Source organism: Pinus tabuliformis, chromosome X (assembly GCF_031772625.1).
Source record: "Pinus tabuliformis cultivar Carrire ecotype Pingquan chromosome X, CPIR1, whole genome shotgun sequence".
NCBI classification, from domain to species: domain Eukaryota; kingdom Viridiplantae; phylum Streptophyta; class Pinopsida; order Pinales; family Pinaceae; genus Pinus; species Pinus tabuliformis.
The window spans coordinates 89,183,236-89,192,658 of record NC_142308.1 but is presented as its reverse complement, the minus strand read 5'-3'; positions in this window follow the sequence as shown (position 1 = coordinate 89,192,658).

Sequence of the window (9,423 nt, the reverse complement as noted above, 5' to 3'; positions counted from 1 at the left end):
ATGGGACGAAAGTCTGAGAATGATGTAGTTAGCGCCTTTTTAGGGATCAGGGCGATGTAAGTGGAGGATAAATGCTGACTGATTTTTCCACTTACTCTTGATTCTTCGACCATGTTAAGAATGTCATTTTTAAACAAATCATAGAAGTGGATGAAGAAGTCGATTGACCAGCCATCCCGTCCCGGACATTTGTCCTTTTGAAATGATTTCATCGTTGATAATATTTCATCCTCTGTAACCGCAGCAAATAGAGCAGCATTTTGTTCATCATCAAACATAGAAGGGTACGGCTCTATGCCCCATAAGATATCGACTATGTCGCTACCGGTGTCTCTGCTGTATGCCCTTTTGAAGAAGTTGACAGCTTCACGGGAAATATCCTCCTGGGAAAAGACAAAATTTCCCAAATCATCCTTAATCTCCCATATCGTATTCGTCTATCTCCGTCTATTTGCATATTTATGAAAAAACTTTGTGTTTTTGTCGCCTTCCCTGAGCCATATGGCCCGACTCTTGAGTCGCCACGTAGATTCTTCCTCCGCTAGAATCTTTTGCTTCATTTTTTCAAGGTCCCATATTTGTTTCCTCATGAATGAGGAAATGGAGGCATATTTGAAAAATCTAGATAAGCTTTGAAGTTTTTTATCTATGTCATTCAGCTTCCTTCTATTTGTAGCCAATTTCTCCCGTTGCCATGATTTCACTTTAGCGCGGAGACAGGATAAGCGATTTATGAAGTCATGTGATTGATAGGGTGTCTGAGCTGTAAGTTGCTGCCATGTATCCTTTATGAACTGGATGAAGCATTCATCAGAGAGCCACGTTCTGTTGAATTTAAAAGGATAACCCTTTCTGCTCCCCGAATTCTTCCACTGAATAATGATGGGGCGATGATCAGATATATACGCCGGATAGATCTTCATTAATGGGAAGCCGAATCTCTCAATCAACTTGCCATGAATTATGAATCTGTCAAGTCTCTTGGCCATGAAGGAGTCATTTGTTCAGCTATTATCCCAAGTGGGACCTTGACAGACTGGCTGGATGTCAATGAAGTTATATTGGATAATGGCATTTCGAATCATACGGCCAATAGGATCCATTTTCCTGCCATTGCCCCAGACCTCGTTGATAGATAGAGTGCTATTGAAATCTCCTGCGATCATGAGGGAATCCATATCAAAAAATTCAGAAGACAATAATTTATCCCAAAACTGAAACCGGTTCCTATATGGGGCATATAGATTTAAGATGTGGATAGGCTCGGAACAATCTCTAAAATGGGCCAAAATCAGAATGCCAGCAAAGCATTGGAAGGCTACCGCTTTGATCCATCTTGGGTCCCATAATACTGCTAAACCACTTGATAAACCATTGGCATTTGTAGCCGCCATGTGCCAGGATGGGAGCATTCTCCTGAAATATGAAATTGTCTGAGAGCACTCATGCATCGTCTCCTGAATTAGAAGCAGTCTAGAATCAGAGGACCGAAATAGGTCCTTTAGGGCCATGAATTTTGGGTTTGCACCCAGACCCCGGATGTTCATGGACAAGATATTATTCATTTTGTACCATCGGGGGCCGACATGCTCTAAGAGGCCCAGGAAGAGAAAGATCATCTGAAACTACTTCAGTAATAGGAACATCAATAAGATTAATATTTCTGGGGACCGATTCCTTTCTACCCGGTCTTCCGCGGAAGTGCCTACTTCCCCTTTTCTCTTTACGTCGAACCGTTATGTTGCCAGCCGATTTCGGGCTAATGACAGGGGACAGGGAGCGGTCAGGCTTGTAAATGGTAAGAGGTTTCAAATTAAGCGAAGCCCTTTTTAGCAGGTGGTCGATATCACAGTCAAATGAGTTTTTATCCGAGGACCCCGGGGAGATGTATGCAGTTGGGGTATCGCACACAACTTTGCCTTTATAGCCAGCTATCGGAGCAGGAGAGGGCAGGATATCATTGAGATGGGAGGGATAGATGGCCGGGGATCGGGGGGATGATGAAATGTAGTGAACATTAGAGGAAGGACCAGCCATTGATGGGTTGTCTATCTGTGGTGGAAGGGGAACGACTGAATCGAGGAAGGGTTCTGGAGGAGGGGGAGATAAAGGGTGATCCAACCGGGGAGAAAACTGATCAATGTGAGACCAAAAATGAGGTTTGGGAGTGTGAGCTGACCGTGGACGACATTCCATGGAATCATTTCCCCGCCCAGAAAGGTCCGTTGATAACGATCGAGCTCGGAAAAGACAGAACGGTCTATCCATGGGCCGGCCATTATGAGGAGAGAGCTGAGATATAGGAATAGAAGAATAGCAAAAGAGATCATCATAAAGAGGTCGTTCCTTTAAAACACCTGCATTAGATACACCGACAATTTTTACCGGAAGGGACTTTTTGTGATGTCTAACAGTGGAACACCAAGGGCATTGAGGGAGAAGATGACCTGTTTTGTGACACGCCGAGCACCTGAATGGTACTCCCCAGTAATCCAAACGCTGGCGGACAGAAGACGTGTTCCAATTTAGATCAATCGATTCTGGAAAGCCTCCCCTATAAGCTTTCTCTATTAAGATCCAGGCAACGCGCTTATCCTTAGCGCCAATGCATCTTGGATCCACATATATGAATCTTCCAACCGCGTTGCCTATTTTTTCCATCGTTTCTTTGGTCCATAGCTCGATGGGCAGTCCTGGCAATTTCATCCAGATATAATTGTTTTGCGGAGTACTTCTGAGGGGATCAAAACCAATATACCACCTGTATAATGCCAAAAAACTTCGATCTCGAACCCAAGGCCTTGAGAAAATGAATTCCAGATCTCGGTCTCGGAGGAAATGGAAACTATACCAATTGTTCATCAGTCGAACAATGGTAGGGGAATAGCCAAGCCAGGGAGCCCATCTGGCAGAAATCCATTCTCTGATTTGTGCCTCCTCCATAGTCGGAAAGAACCAGCGACCCACTAAAGCTCGCTTTTGCAGGCTTTTTATTCTATCAAGAAGTAGAGGCCCATCCAGGTTGATGGCTTCAGGCGGCGAAGAGGTTTTGACCGGTCGATTGGGGCATTGTTTCGGCTGTCTATCAGGTCTGCCACCTTTGGAGGATTGTGCCTGCTGGGAAGAGGGAATGATGTCAGCATACAACTTGGCTGCCCATTCAGATTTTGCTGACTGGCTGACGAGAAGGTTTTCCGCTTCAATGGTTGCTCGCACCAACGCCGAAGCCGCAGAATTGTCTGAAGGGATGTCCATGCCAGAGGACAGATACGATTTTTCGGATTCCAAGATTAGATCCTCCAAAGATATGCAAGAAAACCAAGTACCACCAGGTTTTATGTCTTAAGGGAAAAGGACCAAAAATAGTCTTAAAAAGCAGTACAAAAAGGTCCGAAAAAGGATGGGCTCTAATAGAAGAATAGGGGAATGTCTGCCAATGACGTAGAAATCAGAACCCAGAAATTTCCCTTCAGTCAGGTGAATTAAAGCAATATCTCAAACCTCTGTAGAAATTGGGGAAGTGGCTGCGGGCATTAATCATCGATCAAGGAGAGTAGGTGACCAAATATTTCCCAGCCGCCAGATACGGAAAACCAGAAAATTCAAAATTTTCCGGCACCAGAAGGTTGGAATTAGCAGATGAAAACCGGATGAGAAACTACCTCAGGAAGACACTTCTGAGCAGATAATGCAACAACAGTATATCTCATACACACACCACCATGGACCTATCCTGATTCGAAAATCAGAACATGGTTTTGAAATGATAATGAATTTCTTGAAAAATATTTTAGTTTTCCCCCACCAGCTTATGAATTCAGATCCAGACATATATTACTAAAACCAGAGTTGAACATACTATGGAGCTAGTGTGTTTTGGTTATTGTTGATTCGCTAGAAAATCTGAACCACGAGCATACCGGGTGGAGAGCACCATGGGCCAATTCATTAGTTGCGCCAAGAGTGGTTGAATCCAAGTTCAGTAGAAATACATCATGAGGGAAAATATAAACTCGATGATAATAGTGGTCCGAGCCGATGAGTAGGTGGCCGGGTATGGCAACAACGGTAGAGAACACGTACTGAGGGGAGAGGCGTCCAATGAAATCTCACGAATGTTCCTCTTCCTCCTTAAAAAATAGATGGAAGGCCATGGACCAGAAACTGAAAACAGAGGGCGTCATGGAAGTTACCTATAGGATACTGGCTGATGCTCTCCAGCACGGCATCCATACCTTTACAATAATTAAAATCATTTTTTGTACTGAAGTGTTGCACAATACAGAAAGACGGAGTTGAGAATTTGTATTTTATTTAAAGAGTTTTCTTTTCTGAAAACTTTCCATTATGATTATTCTTATCCTGTATGAGGAAATTAAATTTTGGTTTATTTTACCATGAGAAAATGGATAAAAAATTGGTCTGATTGTCATTATGGTTTATCAAACTAGGGTTGAAAAAATTAGTTAAAGTATTTTCAAATGAAGATGACGAAAGTATTTTCAAATGAAGATGAAGAAATAAGTCTAACTGTGACATAAAATTAACACACCTATATTTATATATTAATGTGATTGGAATATTTACCATTAATAAATAAATAACATTAAAAAAAAATGATTATTATTATTATAATTAATAATAATTATAAATATATTAATTAATATAAATAATAAAATAATTATAATTTATATTAATTTTCAAAAGTTTAGAAGTGAAACTTGGCCGTGGTCTATTCTAAAAGTTTTTTGGGATGATAAAATAATCTTAATAAACATAAATCATTATCATCAATTATTTAATATTTAATTTAATTTAATATAATTTTAAAAAATAATATTAAATAATAATACATAATTTAATGATATTAAAGAATTTATTTAATAATAATATTAATGGATAATAGTATACATATTAATTAACCATAAAAATATTAATAACACTTATTATTCAGTAATAAATATAATTATTAATTTAAGCTAGCTTTAAATTCCAGTCAAAATTACCTAAGGCTCAAACGAGGTTGGTATAAAGACACCAGGGCCTAATTAAATCATTGAGAGATCAACGTGAATGTTTCATTGCAAAACATTAATAACATTAAAAATATTGTTACTTCTAAGTTCAAAGAAAAAATGTGGTGTGAGAAAGATTTAGCAGCTAAAAGAAAATTAAGATATTATAAGGAGGTCATCAACCTCACCCTAGAAGATCAAAAGTATCTCTCTATTTTAACTAGCTCAAAGAAGAAAGTTAATATAGCCAAGATTAGAATGAACTCTCATGAACTCCATAGTGAAATGCGTAGTTGGGCAGTGCCGAAAACACCATGTATGGAAAGGTTCTGCCATCTCTGTGAGAATACAAACATTGAGGATGAAAATCACTTCCTCGTAGAGTGTCCCATGTACAACCACATTAGATCTCAGTTTCAAAATCTTTGTTGCAATACTGACCCCTTTTACGTTGTCTAAATTACAATGAGCTCGGAAGGCTTCTCTCCTAGATTTTTGAGCATAGAAACAAAATATTAAATCAAACTAAATAATTCATTTCTTTAGGTCCAATAAACCAAAGTTTGGTCTCAGTGGACGTTAACCAACACCACCACCACCATCATCAATAATTTTTTTATTTGTATTAAATAATTAAATAGTAATAAAGAATTTAAAATTAAATAATATTAAATATTAAATAATTAAAAAATAGTTAATAGTTAAATAATATTAAATAATATAATTAAATAATAATGTGAGCTTTTAGATTAATAAATCGAAGGGATTCATATAATAATAAATCTAGAGATTAATATTAAAAAAATCAAGGGATTGAGATCAATACTAAAAAGCCAAGAGATTATAAACCAACAGAGTAGTATTAAATCTAATGGATTAATATTATAAACGCTTAAAACCTTAAGATAAATAATTTACAATGGTTGATTTTCATATTGAGACAATCTTCGTTACAATGCCATATTCGACCATGATTGATTTTTTTATTGAGACAATTTGTCACAATGTATTGGACAAAAAATTTATATAAAAACTTAAGATTAATATTATAAACCCTGTAAATAATATTATACATGGAGAATACTAACTCTTAGATTAACAAACTTAAGAAATAATAAATCTAGATTAATACTAAAATCCAAAAAAATATAAACGTTAAAAAATAATATCACATAATTATCATTATGATTTATCAAATCAAGTTTGGAAAACATAATTAAAATTTTTTCAAATGAAGATAAAGCCCTAAATTAAACATTTATATAAAATGAATAAACTAATTCTGAGATCATACCAATTTTCTCATTATTATATTGAAAACACACGCACTCACGATATCAACTAGTTCATATTAATGATTGCACATAATTATCATTATGATTTATCAAATCAAGTTTGAAAAAAATAATTAAAATATTTTAAAATGAAGATAACGCCCTAAATTAAACATTTATATAAAATGAATAAACTAATTCTTAGATCATACCAAATTTGTCATTATTATATTGAAAACACACGCACTCAAGACATCAACTGGTTCATATTAATGATTGCAAGGCATATTATTATATTGAAAACACACGCACTCAAGACATCAACTGGTTCATATTAATGATTGCAAGGCATACTCAAGTTGAAAGGTCCAATGATTGCAGGGCATACTCAAGTTGAAAGGTCCCTCTTGAATATCTTCTTGAAAGGTCCCTCTTGAATATCTTGAGTGTATTAGTTATGTTAGTTGTTTTGAGTGTGGTGTTTTGGAAGTTTTTTTATGGTGTTTTTGGTTTAATTTTATTAAAATTTGGTGGGAATTTATTGAATTTACATGTTTGATGGGTAATCTTGTGTCCTTGAGGTTTTTTGGGGTGCTGAATTTATATAGTCAAAAAACCAATTTAAATAACATAAATCAAGATTTTACCTCAAATTTTCCTATTAAATTTCAGTTCAAAAAAATCCAAAAAACGCACCAAAGACAACTCCTTAATTATGTATATATTAAAAATGATTTTTTTATGTTATTTGTAAAACTAACATAATAAAAAATAATAATAATGTTCTCCAATAAATTAAAATAATAATCTATATTATTTGTTTTTAAATTAAATATTTATATATTGATAACATTACAAAATATTAACAACACTGATGGCAATATTCACTTTTCACATAAATCATATGATAATATATAAATTATATCATTTTAATCTTATTAATATATGTTAATTACAATTAATATAATTTGTTTTAATGTAAATATTATTATTTATACTTAATTCGGCTTAACATTTAAAAAAATATATTACATCAAAACCATAATATGTATGTTTTTATTACTATAATATATTTTAATATAATAATTTGTATATTTGTTTAATTTAATAATAGTAATAATATTTTTTTATTATTTAAAAAATTTAATTAATAAAGCAAATATTAGAAAAATAACTAACCTTAGAAAAACAAAAAACAAAAAACAACTTCACAACCGAGAGAAACCTTTAATATGGGCATAACAATATATTAACAAAGTTTAAAATATAGATTACCAACCATCACTATGACATGGGGTGGGGTCTCGGGAGTCATTCTGACGTTTTTTATTGCAATTGTGATGCATATCAAATGAAAATAGAGAAGCCGATCTCGTTTTTACGAACTTTCTTTGTGAATTGTAATAACATCAATACAAAGCCCGGTCATTTCAATGTATTTTAAATTATATTTAGAAAAACACTGTAAAAGTTGTTTTTATGATAATCGCAAGGTATAAGTAATTTTTTGGTATAGATTTATGGGGACTGATTGAGGTGGGAGTTGTTTAGTATAAATTTATAAGCCAAGATTGAGAGTGAGAATTATAAGTGGAATAAAATCTGTCTCATTGGAGAGCGTCGAGTGGAGAGCACTGCTGATCAACGTATCAGAACTGGATGTTTGTCTTTTTCTATCCAATAACAGTAATACCTGAAGATACAACAATCGAAGGGCAGGTTGCATGAAGGCTACGTGCATAGTAAAGGTCGAAGCTTCAGCCTGCGGGCTCAGAGGTGTCATCCTCTTAGTAACGGAAGTGTTTCAAGACAGAAGGCTACGTGCACAGACATGGTCGATGCTTGGTTTGCAGGCTCAGACGTGTTATCCTCTCAGAAAATGGTTTTGACCAAGGTAACGCGGGGTTTGAAAGTTTCGGTCACTCCCTTTCTCACCATTTTCCATTGACTTTGCGTATTTCGGTTAGCTTGAACTATCGACTTATCTTTTGCTCCTCTTGCTTAGCCAACTTTCTTTGTCTTGAGCCTGTAGTTTTGGTTTGGAAAGTTCAGAGACGTCATCCTCACAGATACTGCTCCATCCTGAACCTTTGATTCATCTGTTACAAGTCTCATGCTTAGTATTTCTTCCCCTCTCATCCTTTTGCAAAGTACATTGGGAGGAACTCAGCATTTTGGTTGGCGGGGTCTATATCAGTTTTTTTCTGAGTGAGAGTAATGGCCAGATAGTGCTGAAACTTTATGTTTTTTGAGGGGTATCGCACGGCTCAGCTTTTCCTGCTCGGTTTGGCGGTGCTCTTCACTCGGACAAATGCTCGATGCTCAACAGGTCAGTCCCTTTTTACCATAATATATTATAAAATTGATTAAGGAATTGTTTTGGAATATACAAACCCTGTCAAGATTTCCGTTTCAAATTTGATTCCTGGTGGTGTGTCTTTGAGATATATTGCTGTTGGACTGGATGCTCTAAGGTTTCATTCTAAAACTTACAAAAAACAAAAGATAGCCTTGCTTCTCCTGCCTCCTGGTTATTCCGGCCAGGATTCATCTTTCCGAGAACCGGAAATTTTTCCGGTTTACTTTCCTTTCTTTTCTGAATCTGTCTCGGGCAGAGAAGTTTAGCCTCAAATCTTTTGGAGTAAAGAATTGGTACCTTATGGGTTAATGTCTGACATCTTGGGTTGATAGAAGCCGCCATTTTTTAAATCCTCCTGCCTTTCCGTTGCATACTACCTCATGTAATCGTCATCCTTCCTTAAATTCAGAAGACAGCTGGCCTCTTCGGAATTTGCTCTCTTCTGGGAAAAGGAAAATTCTGATTCCCGAGACTTCCTTTTGTCAGTCATCTAGTTAGCGAAGACCTCGTTTTCTGGTTTAGGTATCTAGTTAGCGAAGACCTCGTTTTCTGGTTTAGGTATTTACTCTCTGGGTATTTTATTCAGAAAGGGACAAGTTTACATTCATTGCATGATTTATTACCCGATCTGGAAGATCCTAATTAGGACTTTCTCAGTACGACCATTAGGACAGAAGGGGTTTTTGAAATGATGGATCCTCCGTCAGACGCATCGGTCATGGAGGTCATGATCCTAGCTGGTATTCAAGCAAAAAATCATCATAGTGTTGCCATG